The following is a 25,559-nucleotide window of genomic DNA, read 5'->3' as shown; positions in this document are numbered from 1 at the left end:
CGACCATCTAACAGTTGTCAACCGCGCTGGTGGACGAATGGAACGCCCTACCGTAAGAACTGCTTACCAACAACTTTGTGGCCAGCACGGGAGCACGCTGCAGGGCATGCACCGTCGTACAAGGTGATCACATCCTATTAAGAACCACGCCCCACCTTTTGTAATGTCATAGGGAACCATCATAAAGCACGACTTCTGTGCAATTATTGCCTTTGAATAGCTATGTCATGTCATTTTTCTTCGTCTCATTACGTAGTCCTTTCAGTTAACTTGTGTACTATGCTGTAGCAGCTCTTTCTATGTATGGTCCAAGTTTCATACGGCTGTTTCTTATTAGGGACGCCTAATGTAATGCTTAGCTTCGTTCTTAAATTTTGCTCGTCTGTGTACATTATATTCAGAAATGGCAAGGCTCATCAAGTAGATATGATTTACTGTTTTATTGTCTCGGGACGAATACCACGATAAAATGTACAATTTATTGAGTGACAGCATGTACCAGAAGATCAGCAGGGATCCCACTAATCGAGTGGCGAAGAAAACTGCTTCGCTTCTGAATGATTCTTCCTTCCCACCAGAAGTTGTTCGGAGATTGAAAACAAGTGGTGCGGTGCCTCCCAGATTTTATGGACTACCAAAGGTCCACAAGAAAGATGTCCCTGTCCGCCCCATAGTGAGTAACATAGGCTCTCCGACCTATGACGTTGCCAAAGACCTGGCTTCGTTGTTGAGGCTTCTTGTGGGAAAATGTGCTCACCACATAAGAAACCCAACTTATTGAAAGAAGTTTTGACAAAGAGATTTCAGCTTTATTCAAACATGTTCTGACCTCTACATACTTCTTATTTAACAACGAATTTTTTGAACAGACGGACGGAGTCGCCATGGGTAGTCCCTTATCCTCTTTGGTGGCGAATTTATTTATGGAAGACTTCGAGGAGAAGGCGCTTGAATCTCCTGACTTGAAACCCACGGTATTCTGGAGGTACGTTGTTGATAACTTTGGGATTTGGCCCCATGGTGAAGATAACTTGCAAGACTGAACTCCCTCCACGATCAAATAAATTTCACAATGAAAATTGAAAAGGAGGGATGCCTTCCATTCTTGGATGTTCTGGTTCGGCGCAGAGAGGATGGCACTTTGGGACATAAAGTGTATCGGAAGCCGACGCACACGGATTTGTATTTAAGTGCAAATAGCTGCCACCATCCTGCCCAGACGATGAGTGTTCTCCGAACTTTGACCCATAGAGCGCATATTATTTCTGACAAAAGCAGTCTGCAAGATCAACTTTCCCACTTATAAAGAGTGTTTGAAGACAATGGGTACTCCCCACAGCAAATACAGAAGGCACTGAAAATGAAACCGAAAGAGGCCATAAAGAAAGCAGAAGAAGACGAAGAAACCTTTAAATCGATGGCCTTCTTGCCATATGTGGGTAGCCTCTCATCAAAAATAGGACGGATCCTCAGCAGACACAAAGTAAAAGTCATTTTTCGTCCTCCACCCAAGACAGCTGCACTCGCGGGCTCCGTCAAAGATGATTTGCTGCTCCGAAAATCTGGAGTTTACAAAATTCTCTGTGAATGTGGCCTTTCTTACATTGGACAAACAACTCGTACTGTCCAAGAAAGATGTACAGAAGACCGGAGGTACACGCGACTTTTACAGCCTAACAAGTCGGCAGTGACAGAGCACTGTATTGACACTGGTTACAATATGTTGTATGACAACGTCAACGTTTTGGCAACTACATCATCTTTTGGAGCTCGATAGCGAAGGAGGCAATTGAGATTCGCTTGACGACCAATTTAATTAACAGATATAGTGGTTTCAATCTTGATAAATCATGGAATCCGGCACTTGGTGTAATAAACTCACAAAGATGTCGTGACAGCAGCTCACAATGATATATCGACATGCCAACACAGATCGACTGCGGAGTCATAGACGTAACACGCGCATTGTGCACGTCTCTGCCGCCGACCAACATCTCTGGCGCATTTGCATCTGTGGCCGCATGCGCAGTTGCGCGGTACACGAGTATAAAGGGACGAAGCGAGCACTGGAGCGGCGTGCTTCAGGTTGGATCCCTGAAAGTGTTATTTAATACGAGTGCGTTACCGTGTCGTATCGTTACAGTTTTGCACCGCGTAACAGCGTTGGTATAGTAGCTATTTCGGCGTTGGTGTCTTAGTAGTTATTACCCCAGGATAGCTGGGAGATTTTTGGTGTGCGTAGTCCTCTCGTGCCGGGCCCCTGGCCATGTCAGGCGGACCCGAGTCTATTATAGAGAGGTTCGCGGAGCAGCCTTCGCGACCCTCCGACTCTTGTACCGCCGCCCTTCGGGGAGAAGCGCGTCGGATACGCCGCTCGTCCCGGCCTCCCGTCGCGCACAATGCTCCGCCCACTTCACAACGGGCAAAGGATCGCTTGAATCGCGCCAACCGCCACAAATCGCCGGTTGATACCACCGGCACTGAAACCGATCGTCATGAAGACTGTTCACCGTCGCGTGTCAGGGTCCGTTCATCCGCGTCGTCGTCGTCGTCCGACGATTCACCTGACCGCCTAGTAATTGACCTCTCTCGTAGTGAGGCGGCGAACACATCGGCTCTGTCTGACCACCACCTGGCTGTACCTGCACCTCGCTCTACGCCGTCCCGCCACCGTGGCGAGTCTTCTGGTCACCCTGACCCAGTCGGAAAGTCCTCTGGCCGTCGCTCCAGACGCCCCTCCGCCCACGCGGGCTGTGGTGGCAGCGGATCGTGTTCCGATACCCCCCTGCCGGGGGACGCCGCACCGGATGGTCCTGTGGATGAGGAAATGGCTCATGCTCCCGACCGTACTTCTCAAGAAAGAGAAGATACCCCCCATTGTGGTATATAATGTCACTAATTATACGAAACTGAACACTGAGCTCCAGCGGCTCATTGTCGGCCAATTAAGAGCTGTTTACCAAAAAGATCATGTGAAATACCTGCTTGACAGTAGGGACGACTATCTTACCATTCTCGATTTCGTAAAATCAAAGGCGATGCCTTACTTTACCCACCAGACGTCAGGTAATCGCCGCACCAAAATCGTGATCAAGGACTTGCCACCAGAGGTTACGGCAGAGGAGGTCAAGGAGGAACTGCTTCGACTCGATTTCGAAGATCCTTTGGTCCACCAGTATAGCAAGAGGAATCCTGAGACCAGGGCATTGATCCCCTGACCTACCCACGTCGTCTCCCTTTCCCGGAGGGAGGACATAGAGCAGATTTACCAAATCCGGTATCTTCTATACACGAAAGTCCGGACTGAATCGTACGAGGGCCGCAACGGGCCAGCCATCCGTCGCAAATGCCAACGTTTACGACATACTGGGAATTAGTGCTCCCTGCCGTTGCGGTGTGTTAAGTGTGCTGGCCCACATTTAGTGGAGAACTGCACACTCCCTGCTTTGGAGAAACCTACCTGTGCCAGATGTTTGGGAACGACGCACGATCCCCACCACATGGCATCCTGGAGGGGGTGCCCTGTTTACCAGAAGGCACTGAAGTCTTCTCGTCCGCCCAAAAAGAAACCGAGAACAAATCGACCTCCCCCACCGCTACGGGACATGACCAACTATCCTGTTTTGCGGGGTCAGCCTAGTGCACTGTCCTCAGCAGCCACTCTGGCACCAGCCACTCAGGCACCAGATGGCTCGGTGGCTCCTGTGCCGCTTCCTGCCCGGACTGCCACGACATCCTTTGCTGCTGCAGCCCGGTCTCCTCCTCATTGTCTGTCTTCCGTGACAGCTCCCACTGCTCACCAACTACAGGAGCCAGCTGCAGCTCCCTCCAGTCCATCTGTGGCTCTATCTCAGCCCTCTGCCCCTACCTCCACTCTGCCTACTACTACACCTGCACCTGCGCGCCATAGGGGCAAGCAGACCACCCGGGACCCTCCCCCAGTGGTGGAGACTGATGCTTTTCGGGCGGACATGCGCGAAATCCTCCAGGTCATCTCCTTTTTCACGAAACCCCACATCCGGGCTGTTATTCGTGATACTGCACAAAAAATCCGTCAGTCGGAGGACGGGCTCTCCAAGGTCATCGCCCTAGTGGAAGGGCTTAGTCAAATATTGTTGTAATGGCGAATGGACCTCCACACCACCACCAGCCCCCTCAGGATCTTGTCACTTGCATTTTTAATGCCAATGGCATAAAACGTATGAAGACGGAATTGAACACCTTCCTCCATGACTATCGTGTGGATGTTTTACTGGTCACAGAAACACACCTGAAACCGGCAGACGATTTCCGCCTTCGCAACATGGTATGTTACCGCTCTGACCGCCACGACCGCCGTGGTGGAGGCACAGCTGTATTCCTCAACAAAGCTCTTGTCCATACCCAAGAGCCCCTCCAGCCAATGGAACACATAGAGGCCACAGCAGTTACCATCTCCACACGCCTTGGTGCCATTACCTTTGCAGCAGTGTATTTGAGCCCAAACAAGCCGCTGCTGGAAGCAGACCTCCGCACATTGTCATCCTTCGACAGGCTCATCATTGGGGCAGATCTCAATGCCAAGCACCCAGCTTGGCATTCTCGCGTGTCTAACCCCAAAGGCCGGCTCCTCCTTGACCTGGAGGATACTTTAGCACTATCAGTCTATGGCCCACACGAACCTACCCATATCCCAGTCCGTACTAACTGCCAGCCAGACGTTCTGGATGTGGCCATCTTCAAAAACATCACCGCTCAGTTTTCACTGGAAGTTCTCCACGAACTGGCCTCTGACCATGAGCCAGTACTCTTGCACCTCACCAATGCTGCCCTTTCATTTGATGTTCGTTCCACTGCGACCCTCACCAATTGGGACAAGTTTGCCAGGGTACTAAATAACACCACTCGACACGACCTCAATTTGGCAACACCGGCCAATATAGTCCGTGCTGTGGACTACCTTACCGCCAAAATACAGAAAGCAGTGAAACTCTCCACCTCCACTGCACCTCGAAATTTAACACCCCTGGACGACTTGCCCCCTCTGTTACGAGAGCTGAAGGTGCAGAAGAACCGCTACCGCCGGAGGTGGAAGCAGTTTCGTGACCCTCAGGACAAACGCCAAATGAGACGCCTCCAACGCGAATTCAGCCACCGGCTCGCCGAATGGAGGTCTGAACAGTGGGAGGACAGGATGTTCACTTTCCTACTCCACCAAAAATCTGACTGGGCTGTCATTCGCACCCTGCGGCGTTCTAAGCCAGCGATTGCCCATCCTATTCGCACAGCAGCGGGCTTGTCTTATGATACCCTGCAAATTGTGGAAACGCTGGCAGATGCGTTCGAGGCCCAAAACCGCCCTCTGGTCCAGGACCTTTCTCCGAACGAAGTACAGGAAGAACATGAAGTCCTGACAGCTGTTGTTGCTTTCCGCAACCGCCCACCCCAGTCTGCTCCCCTTCTTACGTCCATGGCAGATATTCAGCGCATCCTTCGACGGAAACGTGGCCGGTCGGCCCCTGGATTAGACGGAATTTTAAATGAACATCTTTGCCACCTTCCCCGCGCACCACTCATCTTGTTCACCAAGATTTTAAACTGTTGTCTCACATCTGGCCTTTTCCCCCCTCAGTGGAAACAAGCCAAGCTAATTGCGATCCCCAAGAGGTTCAAGGACCCTACAGTCCCCACCAACAACAGGCCCATCAGCCTCCTAAACACTATGGCGAAGGTCCTTGAATCTGTGATCCTTCACCGACTTTCCCAACCTCTTGCAGCAGCTGGGACGATCCGTCCTGAACAGTTTGGATTCACTTCGCACCTCTCTGCTGAACTTCAGGTCCTACGGATCACTGAACACATCAGCAAAGGCTTCAACACTGCCAAGTCGACAGCTGCCGTTTTTCTGGACTTGCAAAACGCCTACGACAAAATCTGGCAAGACAACCTCGTACACAAGATGCTGACACAGACCCCTATACCGGATATTTATGTCAGGATCGTTGATGACTTCCTCCGTGGCAGGACTTTCCTAGTGGCTCAACGGGGAATGCGTTCTGGCATTCGCCAATTGTCGGCAGGCACTCCGCAAGGATCGGTGCTATCTCCCATCCTTTTTAATATCTATGTCAATGATATGCCGGTCATCCCCGAGTGCCACCTTGCACAATACGCTGACGACACAGCACTATACACCACTGGCCGCATTACTGAGGCCGTCGTCGCCCGCCTCCAGCGACAGGTGGACGCCACTATCACCTGGTGCCGGACAAACAAAATAGCTCTCAATGCCGCCAAAACTGCGGCAGTTTACTTCACGAAACGGAGCCCAGTCCTCCGCCGCAATATCTCGATTGCAGGTGTGCAGGTGCCCTGGTCCCCGACAGCCACCTATCTCGGGGTCCAGATGGATCACAAGTTGCTCTTCCACTGTCATGCGGAGTATGTCACCAACAAGGGGCAAAAGCTAACCAGGGCTTTGTACCCGCTCTTTCGCAGTAGGGAACTTAACCTGCATACCAAGCTCCGCATTTACCGAACAGTTATCCTGCCTGCCCTCACGTATGGATCTGCTGCATGGGCCACGATTAGTGTCACCAGGATGCGGACATTGCAGCGCCTACAGAACAAGGTGCTCAGGTGGAGTCTGCACGCCCCGCCACTCACGAGAATTGTCACTCTCCACGAGGAAGCTGATATCGTCCCCCTAAAGACGACCATACGCAACAACGCGCGGCGGCTCTATGAGAAAGTGGATGCCTTGCGGGACACTGTCCATGGGTTACGCCACGTTGGGACCACACTTCCACGCCGCTGGCATCGACATCCGGTTCCCCTAACCATCCTAGAGGAATCGGATTCCGACCATGGCTAACGATAGGTCTGGCACGCCCACCACGGACGCATCATTTGGCGGGACTAGCCCCCATTCTACGTCCAATACTTTCCAATCATACCTGCCCACGTTAGGCTAAATTTTTCTGCCTGACTCATGTAGTACTGTCACCGTCAGAGGGTGGTACGGGACTACAAGTCCCACCGCCACACCTCCAAAGTGAATTGCAGTGACGCAATCACTGCCCTGTGGATAAATTTACTGCCTCACCAACACAGTTAGACCGCAATAAACCGGTGATGCTGTATTGTAACATATCACAAAAAAAAAAAAAAAAAAAAAAAAATGGAGCGGCAGTCTTGCGGCTCACTCTGAAGATGGCTGAACGTTATACAGCCGAAATATTAGAAGAAGAAGGAGAATTCTTGCGGCTGCATACCCAAAACTTAATGGAACAGATATGATTTAATTTTTTGTTCAAAATTAATTTTATCTATTAGATATTGGTATCCGATCAAAGATTTTCAGGTCTAAATATCTCTCTCATTTCTGTCCCTACTAAGACTGAGTAATGGATAGTGAATTCATTTCTCCTTCTATAATCGAGATGGAGTAAGAAGGTCCCTGACAGCTGGCAGCACTGTTGCCAGCACAAGAATCTCCTATAGAGCTGCGCCAACACTGAGGCGTAGCCATAGAGACATTTACGAAATAGCGTTACGTGACTGGTTGAGGTAGGCGCGCTAAACTGCTGTGCCAGCTCTCTGCAGCTGTCAGAGAACTTCATACGTTTATGAATGTTATTATAGTTTCCAAATTGTGATTGATAGTTGGCGACAAACTTGATAAAGGACTAAATGTACCGCGTGGTTGTTGTTTGCTTGTCATTTAAAGGGCTGTATGCAAGGGGAGCTAACAAGGGCGTAGCCAAAAGGGTAGGGGGGAGGGTGGGAGTTCAGACTCTACTACCGCCTACAATAAATTACACGCGACCTAGTTGCCGCGTAGTCAAATTGAAAGAGGCAACTGACGATCAAATTTCGCTTTTGAGGGCGTCGCTGCGGCTTATATGCAACGTAGAGCGACTCCGAAACGGATGTAGAAGTACCGACATGTTGGCAAGGGATTAGCGTGGCATTCGTGTCTTTCCGACGTGCACGGGGTAAATGTGGAAACATGAATTATGGCGACGTTATTACCAAATGCGTCTGAAAGGGACCAACGTGCTGTAAGCTGTTACTCTTTTATTGGCTGCCGAAGGACAAACATAGGTAACATCCATCGGAGAATGAAAGATTTTGTACGGGGAAGCATGTCTGTCTAAAACCAGCGTTGTGCGACAAGGAGTGCTGCTGCTCAATGAGAACGCATGTCCCCATGTAAGTGTAGTAAGACAGACATTATGCCAATAACGCGATGATCGCGCCTTCGGATCTTTAAAGAGCAGCTGAAGGGTCACGATTCCTGTAGGACGGGGATGTGCAGCAGGCAGTTACACACTTTTTCACGCAGCAGGGCACGCTGTTTTACCAAAAGGGTATCTTTAACTTGGTGCTTCAGTGGAATGATTTCCTCAATGCGCACGGCAATTTTGCATGAATGGCATACCACTTGCGGGCTGTACGGCTTTGTAACAGAAATTTTTTGATGCCTCTTGTATTTTAATGTTCAATCATACGACGAAAGAGAAATACGAACTATCGACAATCAAAAAGGCCATCGATAAGCCTAAATTAGCACTATCAACTGTACGCTATCCCACCTTTAGTCAAGACTAAATCTAGTTGTTTTTCTGTTAATCAGTTCAGTTCTTACGTGCAGCTGAATTTAACGTAAACGCTATCGTTTACTGTTTTTAGCAGTTTTCTGTCCTGGTGGTTTCTAATTGTAGATAAGTTTGTAACAAGAAAGGAGAGGAAAACAATTTTTATCGTCCACTTGCGTTAAGATAAGTTAAAAATATATACACACTACTAAAACAGCCTAAATACATTTCTATAGCAGTTTAATGTTAAGACTAGAGTGTTACTTGGAGACAGGCAGAACTTTTGGTTTGCAAAATTTCAGCATTTCACAAAGCAGCGGTGCGGTAAGATCCTTACAAATAACATCAACTTAAAACCAGAGCATAAAAATACACTTGGATTTGCCATTGTCGCCCAAAGAGCGCATTTATCAACAAAAATATTGTCCAAACGGTGATGGTTGCATTTCTTCAAAAGATTTGCTCAAAATTCTACCAAAGCTCAAAGGGCAAGATATCGCCCAATGGGCAGTACTCAGTTATTAAAACTGGTTTCAGTACGGATCGAAGGGGGGAGGAGGGGGGGAGGGCGGTTTTTTAAGAGAGCAAGGGGTATGTGATGACAATGACAACGCATTCTATAGTTTGCTCGTTTCTAAAAGAGTTTTTCAGCGAGCTGCTTGAAGGCGCCCCAGCCGACTTTACTCTGCACCCCCCCCCCCCTCCTCCCGTCTCTCGTCCAAAACCTATTTATGCTGTTGTAAACTATCATAACTTAGTCCACGAATTCCCTGCACAATTAAACATTAAAATATTCATGCTTTAATGCACTGTCAAATGACGAAACATTTACAATAAAAATAAAAATATGCAATACCAGAATTCCGTCATTTGTTGTAATGCACTTTATTTTATTTGAAAACAAAGTACAGCAACCAGTTTTGCCAAATTCTCTACCGAGCAGCGTACCTCTGCGCTTTGAGGCGCTGAGCTAGCAGCCCCTGGATTCGAGAGCCAAGGTAATTTGCCACGACGGGGAAGAAAACGTCAAAACGGAGCATGGAATGCCGTCGACGTACCGCCAAGAATTAAGGGTGCCGCAGATGACAACCAAAGGGGTCCTGCTGTGAAAAGAAACGGCACCCCAGAACATCATTCCTGTTGCCGGGTCGAATGGCAGGTGGCAGTGAGGTTGATATCTCACCGTCGTCTGTGGCGTGTCCAGACACGGCTTTTGCCTGGAATCTCATAGACTGGGATACAGTCGTCTTCAGTGATGAGTCCCGCTTGGGACTGAGCTCCGATGATCAGCAAGACGTCTCTGGAGGCGCCCCAGACAATACTGGGACCCAACCTGACTGTCGTCTGGCGCGCCGTAGGGCCTGACAAGCAGCAATGATGGTTTGGGGTATCATTTCATTTCAAAGCAGGACCCCTTTGGTTGTCATCCGCGGCACCTTTGTAGCACAAGCACAGCGGTACGCTAACGATATTCTACTTTTTTTTTTGTCTTCAAGACAAGCAATACCGAGACAACATTTCAGCAAGATAATGCCCGCCCGCAAACGGAAAGAGTTTCTACTACTTGTCTTCGTGCACGCCAGACCGTACCTTGGCCATCAAGGTCGTCGGATCTCTTCCCAATTTTCCCAATTGAGAACGTCTGGAGCATTATGAGCAGGGCCCTCCAAACACCTCGGGATTTTAATGACCTATCTCGCCAATTGGACAGAATTTTGGCACGATATCCCTCAGGAGGACATCCACCAATTTTGTTAGTCATTGACAAGCCGAATGAATGCTAGCATAAAGGCCGGAAGTGGACTAACGCTTTATTGAATTGCTCAATTTATGAATCTCTTGCTCTTGAATAAATCATCCAATCTTTGTGAAATTGTAACCATTTGTTTGTATGTACATGTACATCAGATATACCGATTGCCGTTCCATTTGGATAATTCCTTCGTGGTGAGCATTTTTTTGTTTTAAAATGCCTAATATTTCAGATACTCACAATAATTTTTTGAATTTATTATTTTAGCAATATTTTCCCCCAGAACAACTCAATGATCATCAATATAAACTTTTCATTCACAAAATCTAAGCCCTTTAGTGAGGAGGATAAAGGGTGCCCATAAGCTTAAGGGTCAAAACTATACAAACTATGGAGAATTATAAATTGAGCAAGCTGAGATCAGGATCGGTGGGAAATTAGTAAACCAGGGGTTCGAAGTATTGAATGAGCAATCAGTGTGAATCGCGTTTCGTAGGCTGCACATGTTCTATAACAAACAGTTTCACGGCGCATCAGCATTGGCGGCGATATGTTAAATCGTACTATCTTCTCTGCTATGTCCATTGTGGAGATTACCAGTGTTTACACCTCATGACTAGTTATTAAAAGACGGAGCGTTACCTGTTACAGGAACTGGTAGACATTCAATTAAAGTATAGTACAAAAGGATTCTGCGTCTGGGAAGCCAAATGAATATACGGAGAAGAGTTTCGCAACGGACTTCGACTATAGAATTTGAGGCGATTGTTTTGGATCGTGTGGAATGATGTTTTATGAACAAGCGGTTGCAACTTGTCCCCGAAATGTGCACTTCAGGAACACAATGTGGGCAAGTTGGAGCTAGGGGCAACGAACGTGCAGACCAATTGCCAAATATGCTGCACCGTGTACCTCCCGCTGCAACACCATAATGTAATATTCGTATACTCGCAGAACAAGCAAGAACGGAATGGACAATGTTAGTGGATATGGATCGTAACATCAATGGCTCATGAAACTGGTCAATTGTTTCTCTACCAGCGCTCACGAGAAAAGATATTGCTACAATTAACAGAACAAGAACCCCCTTCAAGTTGTAATTCCTGGCTCACTGAGCAGGACACTGAACGTTTGCTAACAGGTATCAATAAATAAAATCACCCAGGAATAATTATGCTGCATTTTAAAATAAATAGGGTTTATTTTTCTCTTAGTGTAGCTTTTAGCTCTATGGACAGATCCGTTTTCCATTTCACCCGTCTTTATGAAAGGGCGCTTTAAAATTTGAGGTGGTTTTCGTATGTTTCATTATGTATACCTTCAGCATAAAATGAAAAACACGAGTGTTTTTAAGGTCCTCCTTAATAAATCGGACTCCCCCTTTAGGAAAATCCTGACCGCTCCTTGGACCTAATGTGGAGACGTTTTATCAACATTTTATCACTGTTCACGCATCCGTGCAACAAATACTTATTCCACAGTTAAGCATTTGCAGTTGCCCAGAATGTGTTGCCATAAGATATCAGTGAATGAAAATTGGAAAATTAAGTGTACTTTTTTAAAAATTGTATCTCCAAAGTCTGCTAGTATCTATGAAGCAAAAATGTTATAGAGCGTGGACGTTTCAAAAGATCTTTAGTTTGTGACCTCCAGTTCCTGTTTTTATAAATAGAAACCTCTAAGAATTTTCATTATTCTGTTTTATTTACTGATATTCACTCATGGATTATTCCTCACAGTGTCGTAAAGCAGTACGCAGTGCAAAAGTGCGTCTGTTGAGTTTCATCTAACTTCAGTGACAGTGCAATAGGTTATTTTCCTGTATGAAAAATATGGTTCGAATTGTTCTTATTCTGATCGATCATAACATTCAAATAGCATTTATGGCCAATATTCTCACGAAATATCTGTTACTTATATGTAATTAAAGCTTAAAAACAATTAAATATGAAGCTTTGGTCACGTGATCGAAAACGCTCTCTTATTAGCTCTGGTGACGTCACAGACTAGGAGTAAGACGAAATTATACGTGTGTTATAAGTGTTAGCCGAAGTTACGATCTTTTTACGTACTTTCTCTGCAAACAGTTTACCTATTTAGCGAAGAAACACAATTACAAAGTTTAACTAACAATGGAAAGGAATATTGTGTACGCTGATAGTGATAACCTTGCGAAACATCATGCGTTTATACTCCACCCATTTACAGCAGCGATATGTGCAACGACGGACATTCTTTTCCCTGCTCCTTGCGACGTCATTAAAGTCTCTCAAAACTAAGGAACTGTAGAAGTTTTGCAAATGGGTCTGCATATGATACTAGATTGTCAAATAGCAGTCATTAGTTACGACCCAAAGCACAATAAAATTTTTCTTGGCAAATCTTAGTATTGGTTACCTCTCTAGAAAGCTCTCAGCAGATACATTCTTCTCACCAGGAGCTTAATTTTTACGTAAGATGATAACCTCATAGGTTTAGACAATAGGGATCCCTAGCTGAACAGTACGAGGATAAAATCATTGTTTCTAATAAAATAAAAAATGTGTGGTCACATGAACTAGAAAATGTGTTTTTGAATGTGACTTGTGTGAACAACGATTACAAATGTAAGCGCATGGAGACAGCAAGGAAAACACAACAATATTCCGTTTCTGATCGGGGAAGTGAAGTTTTGTAGTTGCGATTTGGTTTTCATATGAAAGGACTGCGAAGGCGTTTTACAAGTAGATTAAAATATTCGTTCGGTTTGGATTCGAACCAGCGATCTGTTAACATCATCTTACAAAATTCGACTTTTTGAGCTACCGAATAATTTGTGTAAAACTGGTTAAAATGAGGAAGAGTTTAATTTCACTGAACGACCCTGTCCTTCCTTGTAACAGTGGAAAAGCATATCTCGGAGGTAAATTAATTTTAACTTCACTGTGCAACACATTTTTAATTAAGTCAGTGAACTTTTTCGCCGACATGGTAGCAATTTGCCGGTACAGTGCAACCACATTTTACGCGTATTCTCATTCTCTGGAAAGATCCAAAACAACTTTTCAGTAGTTTTATAGATATATATGTACAGTATGGCACTACCCACCGTTTGTAACCCGTTTTACGAATCGTATATTCCAAAACAAGACATTGTTGTGAATTAGCAGCGAGCTAGCCACTGACGTCACAGACATCAAATAGCTCGAATTGAGCGTTTTAGCGGCTTTCAAATTATTTGAATTTCATTTCCGTTGTTATAAAAGAGTACTGAAATTCAAGAGGAAAAAAAGCACGTTAGGAGCATAAAATGACATAATTAATCACGTAAGGAAATTTCCAGAAAACAGTGAAATATTCTGTTGCAGATAACCATTAAACAATTTTTTTAAAAAAATTATGCACTTCAGGTGTTGAAGTTTCTCTGTTTGATCTGATTTAACAGTTACACCTTCCTGCTATATTATTCACCGCATACTCGTATTACTGAGCACCATGAAGAGTACTGTCTGCAACTCGTCTAATGCTTTGGGATTTTTAGATTTATCTCTCTCTTTACTCATCTACACAGGAAACCAGCGAAGGTCTCAGATCAGGATTCGGGCAGGACATTGCCTGTCGTTTGCCCTATGCGTGCAAATGTTGCGAACTGGTAATCAAACATGTAACATACCACTAAACTTGCTTGTGGAATATGGGAGTGCATCATCCTGCATAAACATAATTTATAAAATTTTTGCCTCCTTCATTCTAATCTACATGCACATATGTACTGCGTAAATTGGGAAAATGTTCTCGAGCATCATATCTTTGCTTCAGTTAACTAAACTGTCTCTGGACACAATTAAAGTCACTTTCTAGTACATCTACAGTCCATTAATTCCATTATTAGTACATATTCGCGGCGTTGTTGATACTGGTTATTGGGTAAGTACTTTTTCTCTCTGTATTAAAACTTCACCATTATATATTAGTTACGCTGCACCCCACACGCAAAAAAAAAATTAAAAAATGACACTAACTCTTGTCTCTACGTACCAGTTGACACAAAACAGATGTAGTTCCGAATGTCCACATGTTTTATCAGCTGTTCGATACAAAAGAACACTTAATAATTTTTTGGCACAAACTGATTTTGACGGTCCGAGTTCAACATTCACAGGGGAAGGGAGGGGGTAGTATCGATAGAAGACGCTTTCAAGATCCGACAGCATAAACCTAATTATACATTACTCAATGTATTACTAGCTTGTCACCACCTACTCTAGAAATGGCTGCTTAACAGACCCAAAACTATAGCTGCGAAAGCTCAATAATACTAACTGTGATTTTTAGAGAAAAATGGGAGATGAGATTAAAAAGTATGCCTAGATGTCATCTGTCCGGAACAAACCTCAATGTGTAATTACATTGGCTGAAACATCACAAATGATTACGACTGAGTCATCGAGGGAAAGTTAGCTCTTTTTCACGGAAGTGCAGATGAATGTGAAGAAACCTGGAGCAAGAGAACCCATGTGAAAAACAAAAAAACTGCAGTCCCCCACTCTTCTGTGTGACAACGGAGAATGGATCCTGGATGTGCGGGCTGCGGCTCTACCTGTTCGGCTTTGCTCGGTCGTTCTCGGAAATATCTATCTATCTGGTGGAGGCCAACGTTTCACTTAGAACTGTGGTGAGGCATTTTTCGGTCGGTACAGCTTTTTCAGTTCGACAGAATTGTAGTGTCACTTTGGTATTTGTTCATAGTATAATGGACGTTCATAGGTCCTGTGGCTGTTTGGTCAAAAAGAGGCAGTATAGCGAACCATCGTCAAAAGCGTTTAAAACTGAATGGGTACTGCAAATTTGCTATTAGATTGCAATAGAATACCATGCAAAAAGAGTTTAAAATTGAAAGTGAAGAAGCCGGCCGCGGTGGTCTCGCGGTTCTAGGCGCGCAGTCCGGAACCGCGCGACTGCTACGGTCGCAGGTTCGAATCCTGCCTCGGGCATGGATGTGTGTGATGTCCTTAGGTTAATTAGGTTTAAGTAGTTCTAAGTTCTAGGGGACTGATGACCACAGCTGTTAAGTCCCATAGTGCTCAGAGCCATTTGAACTATTTTTTGAAAGTGAAGAAGCAAAATATTACAACGGCCAGAAGACAGGATTGATTTTTTCGTACAGCGAGACGCACTTTGCGCTAGATTTGCAGGCATGGAGCACGTGAAGAAATTGGTGTTATGAATATTACAATTTCTGAAATCACACGCATTATTCCACTGTAAATAACAACAATTTTCCACGGAACTGGTTCAAAATGGTTCAAATGGCTCTGAGCACTATGGGACTTAACATTTGAGGTCATCAGTCCCCTAGAACTTAGAACTACTTGAACCTAACTAACCTAAGGACATCACACACATCCATGCCCGAGGCAGGATTAGAACCTGCGACCGTAGCGGTCGTGCGGTTCCGGACTGAAGCGCCTAGAACCGCTTGGCCACCGAGGCCTTCCGACGGAACTGAATGAAGAGATAAGTCGCAGGACATGCCTGAAACGATTTTTCGATTTAAAACTCGCTCTTGTAGAATTTATGAAGGAACAAAAAATGCAGGAACGAAAGTTACAACATCCATAATGAATTGCACACCTCGCATTTTAAGTGGCCTTGATTGCACGCTGCAAGCTGAGAAACAACTTACGATTTTATGCAGATGCATTTAAAAAGAAATTTGCACTATAGAAGTGACAAACTTTGACAAGCACAGTCCACTTCCCTAAGCTCAGTGGTGTTAAAGAGAACGTGAGGTTTGAAGAATTCATGGTGACATTGAAAATTACAATGAGAGTTTTCTAGGCGTTCTGAAGCCACTTTCAGTCTTATATCGACCTGTTTTCGATACAGTTTGCAGTTACAGTTGAAAGCGGCCCCTTGCTTTTGCTGTTGTAACTGATTGCTCTGCAATGTAATTCTTTTTTTAAAGACAAATAATATTACGTTAAAACTGTCCAGGACATTTGGTTTCCTCAGGTAGTTTCCCCGTCTCCATACTGAGCGTACAAAAGGGCTACATTATTTCGATCAATATATAGATGTTAAACGCCTTTTTTCGATTATGATAAATGACTAATTGACTAAATAAGTCGCGATTATGTGCTAATCTGAGTGCAAAAATCTATGAAATTAACTGTGTGCGTCCATATGCCTACAGTTTATACCAGAGGACAATTACATTATATCTTCAGCATTTGCATTCTTTGTTGAGAAAAGTGAAATATAAAAGTGCGACTACATTGCCATTTAAATGTGGCGCGTTAGCAGTTTCCCCCTGTTCCTCCTCCCCATGCTCAGTCTGCCGTGGCAGTGGGAGAAATGTGAAGCCAGGCTAAGCGCTGTGACACTCATGCCAGAGTATGTATGGCTCGCGAGCCGAATTCTTGGCCGCCCCTGCCGTAGACCAACGACAGAAATTGGTATGAAGACGCAAAGGCGATGTTTCTGAGAGGGGAATGTGCTTAAAGAAGATTGGATCACATCCACAATGAAGACATAAGAAGATAATTGAAGATCATCTCAATAATTGTATAACGTCGAAGAAAATGAGGAAAATGTCCGAATTGTCAACGAACAAGTGCCGAAACTAGCTGTTGAGTACAGATCGACGAACAAAAATTTTTCAGGAAGATAAAGGAAGAGGGTGGGTGGATTGATATACCAGAACAGGAGGCTTGCATGCCTAATGTGCGTGGGTGATGAGGAAGGTGATGAGAACAACGACAATGATGTACTAATTCAGTGGCTTGCTCCAAAAGAAAAAGCAAACAGCGATAGGGAAATTTATAGCGCATCATGCTGCTGCTATATTGGGCCTTAAATGCACCTTGCGCAAATATGCTGATGTAGAACAGCAACCGGGGGAATAATTATACCGGGCGGTTACAATTGAAGTGTAGCTACTCACAGAGGCCCAGAATGGGCTGCAATTATCGTACGGCAGCGAAACTTGGTAGATATTTAATTAGTTAATGCACAACCGATTTACACTGGAATAAAAATTAGTTGCAATTTTGCCCACCAAGTGGAAATCTGCCGCTTTGAATGCAAGAAATGTTTCCGAATGCAGTAGATTAGGCACGGGATGCGGGCAGAAAAAGTAAAACATGTGAGAAAGGCATAATGTTGATTTCATTACTAACTGCCCATTACACAATTCGTTCAATGTGAGCGCCGGAGACGTCGATGAGAATTTAGTGCTGCGATAGGGTGTGATATCAGAAGCAGAAGCGGAAACAGGCGTCAAAAGCCAACTTCAGCAGAAGCGGGAACGGATGCGGAAGCGGAAGTGTATATATTTAAAAAGTAACAATTCTTTATCGAAAAACATTTTTATTGTATTAATACTCAAAATTTATGAATGGCAAATTATGTATTTAACAAAAGCTAATTTTGCCGCTTTTTCACCCTGTAATTTATTTCGATATCCTTCATAAACGGGGCCAGTTCCATTGAATAATTGTTCACTGGCCACGCTACTATGAGGAGCTGGCAAATACTGGCGAGCTAGTGACAATAGTTAGTGGTACTTCTGACCATTTTATATCCACAACATTAGGGGATCATCTTTTACGGGAAGTCTTTTTTGCTCTTTGTGCTCCAGTAGGTTTAATTGTAGTATCAAAAGCAGATTGCCGTTTTGGTTAGTCGTAGTCGGTCTAGCTAATCTTCTTGTATACTTAACATGAATTCTAACGTTTGTAACGATGTTTTTAATTGAGATTCTGTGTTTAAGCCACAGCTTGTTGAAAGCTGATTTTCAGTTGCAAATCGGCACCCTTAGAGCTAGTAGGTTTGCAGTCATCTTGAGATGAGTTTGGATCTCTGGCTTTCGCCATCATCAGGTTAAGTATTTAGGACTCAACGTGTTCTGTAACGATGCCATTGAAAACTTTTTACTTGTATTGCGGATCTATATACGTTGCAATTGTGTTCTTACCGTTTTTGGTAAGTTTATCAGATTCTTCAATTAAATTTTTTATTTTTCTTGCCAGCTTATTGTGCAAGTTATCGCACAAATACGAAGTAAAAAAATCACGACCTTTCAGCTTATACTTAGGAAGAGCAGCATTCATTACTCTGCGAAAGACGGTACCGTCGACAAAATTAATCGATAAGTTCTGGAGGGCAGTCATTTCAGCAATCACAAGATCCATTTGTTGAGACTTTGGGTGTGAAGAATCCCAATAATCATTTACTTACAGGCTTTGTTGCACTGTAATTGTTGTTGCTAAACTCTTTGACCGGAGTAATGTTTCTGAGCCAATTTATAAAACACGCTGCAGTTACTCAGTAGAGTGTTAATTTATAAATATTGGATCGTATTCGTCATATTGCATACTATGCTTCGGTAACGTGTTTACCATCATTAGTGTTTACTTTGGAACTGATAGTGGTAAAGAAGTTACCGACACCTGGTGTGCAGTGTGGAAAATGCAATAAATAAAGTAACATTCTACTGAGTAAATGCAACGTGATTGGTATTGGTTCAGATTATGAAAGTACTTGAGTACCATCACTCTCGTAGAAATAAATGGAAGATAAAATTCTTAGAAACGATTTTATATAGAGTGCGATAACTTTTTTGGGTGCTCACTTCAGTTTGGATGACGGGCAGGGACATAAAACCAGTTTAAATTCCTTGCAGTGCTACCAAAATACACTCGCGTGCAGCTCACGTGTTACAGTGCCGTATTTATTCCTTGCCACATACTGTTATATGCTTATATCGTTAACTGCTGGCAGCTATAAGAAAAGGTACATTATCAATCGACTTGTACCAACACGGCCAGATCAGAACCAAGGGTGGGGTGAGATCTTTAAAATGTTATCGTATTGTGAATTATTTGGATCAATCAATTTTGCACAGCAATGGACAGAGATAACCCTATAATAATAGAACTATATTATTAGTATCGACTACATTATTATATAAATATTGACTAATCTTTTGTTTTCTCGCCTCCACTGAAAGTTCGCTAATTTCGTCTAACTTCTCAAACTCGACGTGCAATTATTTAAGATGACTCTTCAATGCGGTGGTCGTGCACCCTTTTCGCAAATATACTTTGTCACAGATTTTGAATTTGGTACTCAGATCATCAGACTCAACGAAATAGTTCCAAATAAGACTTGTTTTTTGTTTCATTATTGGACTCTTTAACTAACGTTACATCACAAAACTGTAGATTAAAAAACACTGTACAATATAATAATACTATAAAGCAACACAAAATAGACTGACGAGTGAGGAAACGATATACTTTCGCGGTAATGGACATAGATCACTACATAACAATACAATAAACGCAACAATCGCTACAGGCACATGTCGAGTTGCTACGCGACCCACCCAACTTATTGGCGCGTTTGACCAATAAGCGCGCGCATCGTCAATCTCACCATTGTTGAAAGTTCCAATAAAGTTATGACATAAAAATGGATGTGGAAGCGGATGTGAAAAAATGTGTGGAACTTCCGCAGCTGCGGAAGCAGAAGCTGAGGACTGTCGCATCACTAGACGAGATGTTGCACCCATACAATGAGGTGTACATCTGTTGCTCGCAGCAGTTCCAGTGAAGTCTGAGCAACGTGTTCCTGTATACTGGCCTTCAGATCAGGTAGAGACCGTGCGTGTCCCTGGTAAATACGTTCTTTTAGATATCCACAGAGCCGAAGTCACATGGATTCAGATCAGGTGATCGTGCAGGCCATGCATCTGGAAATCCGCTGGAGATAGCACTTCCATGGAAGGATACATGAAGTAGATCTTCCACTGGGCGAGCGACTCGTGATGTCGCCACATCTTGCATGAAAACAGTGGTTTCCACATAACTGAGCTCTTCCAAGGCAGGAATCGCTTGCTTACGAGGAGGTCTCGGTAACACGTAGACGTCTTCATACACCTGACATGCCTTCTGGATGTATTCTCGTCAAAGAGGAACATATCAAGAATAAAGGTGCTTGTGAATGCATACCACAAAGTCGCATACGACGAGTGCAATGTTCGTGGACAACACGCGGTTTAACAGTACCCCAAAGTCATCAGTTCTGTGTGTTTACTGCACCCTGTAGTGTAAAATGTGTTTCGTCACTCCATAGAATATTGCCTGGCCTCACGTCATTAACTTCATTCCGTGCTAGAAACCGAAGAGCAAATTCAGAACATTGTTTCGGATCATGAGTTTTCAGTTGCACCGTCTAGATCTTGTACAGGTGCCAGCGTAAAATACCTGCTGTATTGTTGACTGTTGGATGGACAACTCTTGTGATACTGCCACTAGCTCTACCCGGGTCAGGTGGTGCACGGTCAGTTACAGCAAACGCAACCTCGTCAATAGCTTCTACTGAAATAGGTCGCCTTCCTCTTTCAGGTGCCACACCAAGCTCACATGTGTTTTCGAATTTCATTAGCATCTTCTTTAAGCCATTTAATGACATCGGGCCTCTACTCCGACCTTTCAGTCGGCGATACTCTCTCCATGTAGCACTGCAAGTGCTGCCTTTCACATAAAACAGTTTCACCAACAGCTGCACAGTCTCTTCTCGATAGCCATACTGTTCCCCCACGCTATGGCTTGTCAAAAGACAGTATGGGTATCATACCGTCATACAAACAGTGTACAGCACCAGATATGCACCTGGTTGCCGCAATAGGAACCAATTTTTTTCCAGCGTAAATCAGTTTCACTAAATCTCGCTACTTGAACTTAACTTATGCTAAGAACAACACACACACCCATGCCCGAGGGAGGACTCGAACTTCCGGCGGGAGGGGCCGCCCAATCCGTGACATGGCGCCTCAAACCGCGCGGCCATTCCGGGTGGCACATCGAATAAAAGATTACTGATAACATATATCCAATTTTTATTCATTACAGAGAGACATGTTACAATGTAACCCCATCAATGATTATTTTCAAACTTGATGTTCGTAACTTCCACTTGAGACTTAAATATATCTCCGAATTTCCTTGAAAACACTGCGCATAGCTCTTCTGAGCTATTCCGAGGCCGTTTTGGCGATCTTCTTTGAAGTAAAATCTCTTTTGTTTATTCATTATTTGTAAACTTTGCGTTTCAACAATCCTCAATAACAAAAATGTAAAGTGGTAAGATCTGAAGAACTTGGTGGCCAAGAATAGTGATCATTTCTATCGATTTTCCTTGGAATGTTAGGTATAGATGTTGTGACACTTGGCGACTAGAATATGAAGGCTCCTCGCCATCCTGGAAGAACATAGCCATCTTTGCAGCCAAAGGAATTTCTTTTAATAAAGCGGAAAGTTCGTTTTCAAGAAAGTCTACACAACAGTGCACAGTAAGACGATGCGGTAACACAACAGGCCAAATCTACTATCTGTCTAACATACCACAACATACATTTTCAGAGATGCGTTCCTTAAAATGTTTCTTCGCCCAGACATGTTGATTTTCGTCAGACCGCAGATGTGACTTGCGAGTGTTACGAGTATTGATACCATCACGAGCGTAAACAGCATTAACGGGATTACTCGGCGATCTACAATTAGCCACGACCAAATTCCAGTCGTCTACCTTCATCTCCTAGTCGAAGGTCTTGAATGCGCTGTAAATGATAAACAGGAATACCAACACACGAGACGAAAACTTATCTCTGTAACCAGCCGTACGTCTGTAACCAATAAAAAAATTGGATGGATGTTAAACGAAATGTTTGATTCCAATTAGTCGTAGTACGTCCAGAAATATTTATTACAAGTTGAGAAACCCAGCATTGCCCGGAATTAATTTTGTGAATTTTATATTAGAAACGAAAACAAAAAATGAACTGTATTTGTAGTTAATTTTCGACAAAATTTCATATCCGTGTATTCGTGAATGCACCTTTGTAATGATGAAACAATCGTACAAAGAAATATGCATAACATACAAATATATAAGTACAGCATCCAAATGAAGAAACGCGATCCTGGATAGTTTCTGTACAACGCGATTTTCGAAATGTCGCTATGGCAACGCCTCTTCATAGCTCTATAGATGGCAATTGTTTTGCCTACAGCCGTTTGCGCTTCGCAGTTAAAAACTGTCAAAAACGCTGTCAGGTATCAGAGATTTCCTTAATGTGACTCGACTGTACGAGTTTCTTAATAGTAAAGAAGGAATGTAAACAGGAATTTCCTTAATTTGTCTCGACTATACGAGTTTCTTAGTAGTAAAGAAGAATTGTATTAAAACTTCATGCATGATGCGGCAATTTTTCACACATCATAGTGTTTATGACATCATGTCTCTTGAACTATGAATCGTATGTGTAGGTACATTCTGCGGCATACGTCGATACTGTCTGCGAAATATGTTGCAAATAGAGTTAGTAGCAGAGGAGTGCTTAATTTAAACGTAAAGCACGATACGACAGTTTTTCAGGCTTCTCAATGTTTATGACGTCATATCCGCTGATTTACGTGTCGTACAATGACGTAATGTTGTAGGTACACTCAGTGGCATATGTGCACATTGTCTGCAAAATGTTTTAAGAACGGAGTTCGTATAAAAGAAGTAATAACTTTAAATGTCATGCACAAAGCGGCCGTTTTCCACGAATATCATTGTTTATGATGTCATATCTCTTGAATTATGATAGGTAGGTAGTTCTTACCGCGAAAGTGATTGCTACCTGACAATAAAGGATATGTACGCCAAGTTTTGTTGAAATTGCTCCACTGATTTAGGAAGAGATGTGAAACATACATAAACATACAGGCGAGCGGGCACGAACATATACATACATACATGTTTATAATCTGTATGGATTCCCCTCGACACATCCTGTATTCGCAGATATGTCAGGAAGACAGCCATGAGAACAGTTCGTATAGCTGGCTGAATTTTAGATAGTCCTTATTCTGGATCTACTGACACAGGTATTCCTTCCGACGGAGTGCCAACGTGTTACACGAGGAGAGTCAACTGTCAAATCACTGTTAGTGCTGGAGGTTGAATAAAGATGCAAATGATCGTCGCCCTCGTTCTGGACGCGATTGACGATAGTCTCGTGCAACAACAAGTATAACTTGCATATGAAAGCATATATTTCTCATAGCATCTGGTCACACAAGAGGCGGTAGCTCATTCCCAAAAACACTCTCTGTAGGAAAATAAAACAACGCGTGAACGTTTTGAGCTGGAAATGCTAAGCGAAAATTCCATTAATCGAAAAGTGACTGTAAGTCAAGAGAAAAAAATATTTCCCGTTAGCGAATGTCATTGCAGCCTCTTAATAACAACGCCGGACGTAAGAACACAGTTCCTGCACTTATACTGGTGGCACCTTGTGCTTTAATCTCATATTTGTCCACATAAGCATTGGTACACAATCGGCAACTTGAAAGACCAGGCGGCGACTACCATGTGAATGTTCCACCCGACGCTGAATATCTTCGTCACTTGGCGAGGTGGTATTCATTAGTATTCTTCTGGCAAGCTGATGCCTATGCGGGATGGGAGAGTATGGTTTAACACAGGAAAAGATAGCAGCAGAATTCTACGGGCTCAGGACCAGAAAATAAAGTACTACAGGTGATGATGAAGTTCCATACTCCTTCATAGAGCGTAGGGGAACGACGCGGGAGACCCGCGCCGCCGTACTAGGCAAAGTCCTATTGGAGATGGTTTTCCATTGCCTTCCTCCGGCTGTAATGGGGATAAATGATGATGACGAATTTTGGAACACATATTATGTTCGAGGATAATGACTTTTCTGGAGACTATAAATCTACTCTGTAAGAATCAGCATGGGTTTCGACGAAGACGATCGTGTGGAACCCAGCTCGCGCTATTCGTCCACGAGACTCAGAGGGCCATAGACACGGGTTCCCAGGTAGATGCCGTGTTTCTTGACTTCTGCAAGGCGTCTGAAACAGTTCCCCACAGTCATTTAATGAACAAAGTAAGAGCATATGGACTATCAGACCAATTGTGTGATTGGATTGAAGAGTTCTTAGATAACAGAACGCAGCATGTCATCCTCAATAGAGAGAAGTCTTCCGAAATGAGAGTGATTTCAGGTGTGCCGCAGGGGAGTGTCGTAGGACCGTTGCTATTCACAATATATGTATAAATGAACTTGTGGATAACATCGGAAGTTCACAAATGCTATTTGCGGATGATGCTGTAGTATAACGAGAGGTTGTAACAATGGAAAATTGTACTGAAATGCAAGAGGATCTGCAACGAATTGACGCATGGTGCAGGGAATGGCAATTGAATCTCAATGTAGACAAGTGTAATGTGCTGCGAATACATAGAAAGAAAGATCCTTTATCATTTAGCTACAATATAGCAGGTCAGCAACTGGAAGCAGTTAATTCCATAAATTATCTGGGAGTAGGCATTAGGAGTGATTTAAAATGGAATGACCATACAAAATTAATCGTCGGTAAAGCAGATGCCAGACTGAGATTCATTGGAAGAATCCTACGGAAATGCAGTCCGAAACAAAGGAAGTAGGTTACAGCACACTTGTTCGCCACTGCTTGAATACTGCTCGCCGGTGTGGGATCCGTACTAGATAGGGTTGATAGAAGAGATAGAGAAGATCCAACGGAGAGCAGCTCGCTTCGTTACAGGGATCATTTAGTAATCGCGAAAGCGTTACGGAGATGATAGATAAACTCCAGTGGAAGACTGTGCAAGAGAGAAGCTTAGCAGCTCGGTACGGGCTTATGTTGAAGTTTCGAGAACATACCTTCACCGAGGAGTCAAGCAGTTATATTGCTCCCTCCTACGTATATCTCGCGAAGAGGATCATGACGATAAAATCAGAGAGATTAGAGCCCACACAGAGGCATACTGACAATATTTGTTTCCATGAACAATACGAGACTGGAATAGAAGGAGAACCGATAGAGGCACTCAAGGTACCCTCTGCCACACACCGTCAGGTGGCTTGCGGAGTATGGGTGTAGGTGTAGATTTAGACAACACAACAACATCCAGTCATTTCGAGGCAGATGAAAATCCCTAACCCCGCTGGGATTCGAACCAGGAACCCCGTGCTCGGGAAGCGAGAACGCTACCGCGAGCTGCGGGCGTACTTCAGGTAATCGGTAGCTTATTGCAGATTTTAAGTCAGATGTGAAACAAATCATGCGATCAGGGTACATAAGCTATTAAACAGGTGGCGAAATCGTTATTAGATAACGATGGCAATGCGAAGGGAAAAACTCCAC

General features: G+C 44.0%; 1 protein-coding gene across 3 annotated transcripts in view; it reads left to right on the top strand.

The window, feature by feature from the left end:
* Positions 1 to 25,559, top strand: part of LOC126183396 (leukocyte tyrosine kinase receptor) — a 974,779-nt gene that overhangs the window by 343,390 nt on the left and 605,830 nt on the right. The gene's annotated exons all lie outside the window — the stretch shown is intronic.

This window comes from Schistocerca cancellata, chromosome 1 (genome assembly GCF_023864275.1).
Source record: "Schistocerca cancellata isolate TAMUIC-IGC-003103 chromosome 1, iqSchCanc2.1, whole genome shotgun sequence".
NCBI lineage: Eukaryota > Metazoa > Arthropoda > Insecta > Orthoptera > Acrididae > Schistocerca > Schistocerca cancellata.
This window is presented reverse-complemented; position numbering and strand designations above follow the sequence as displayed.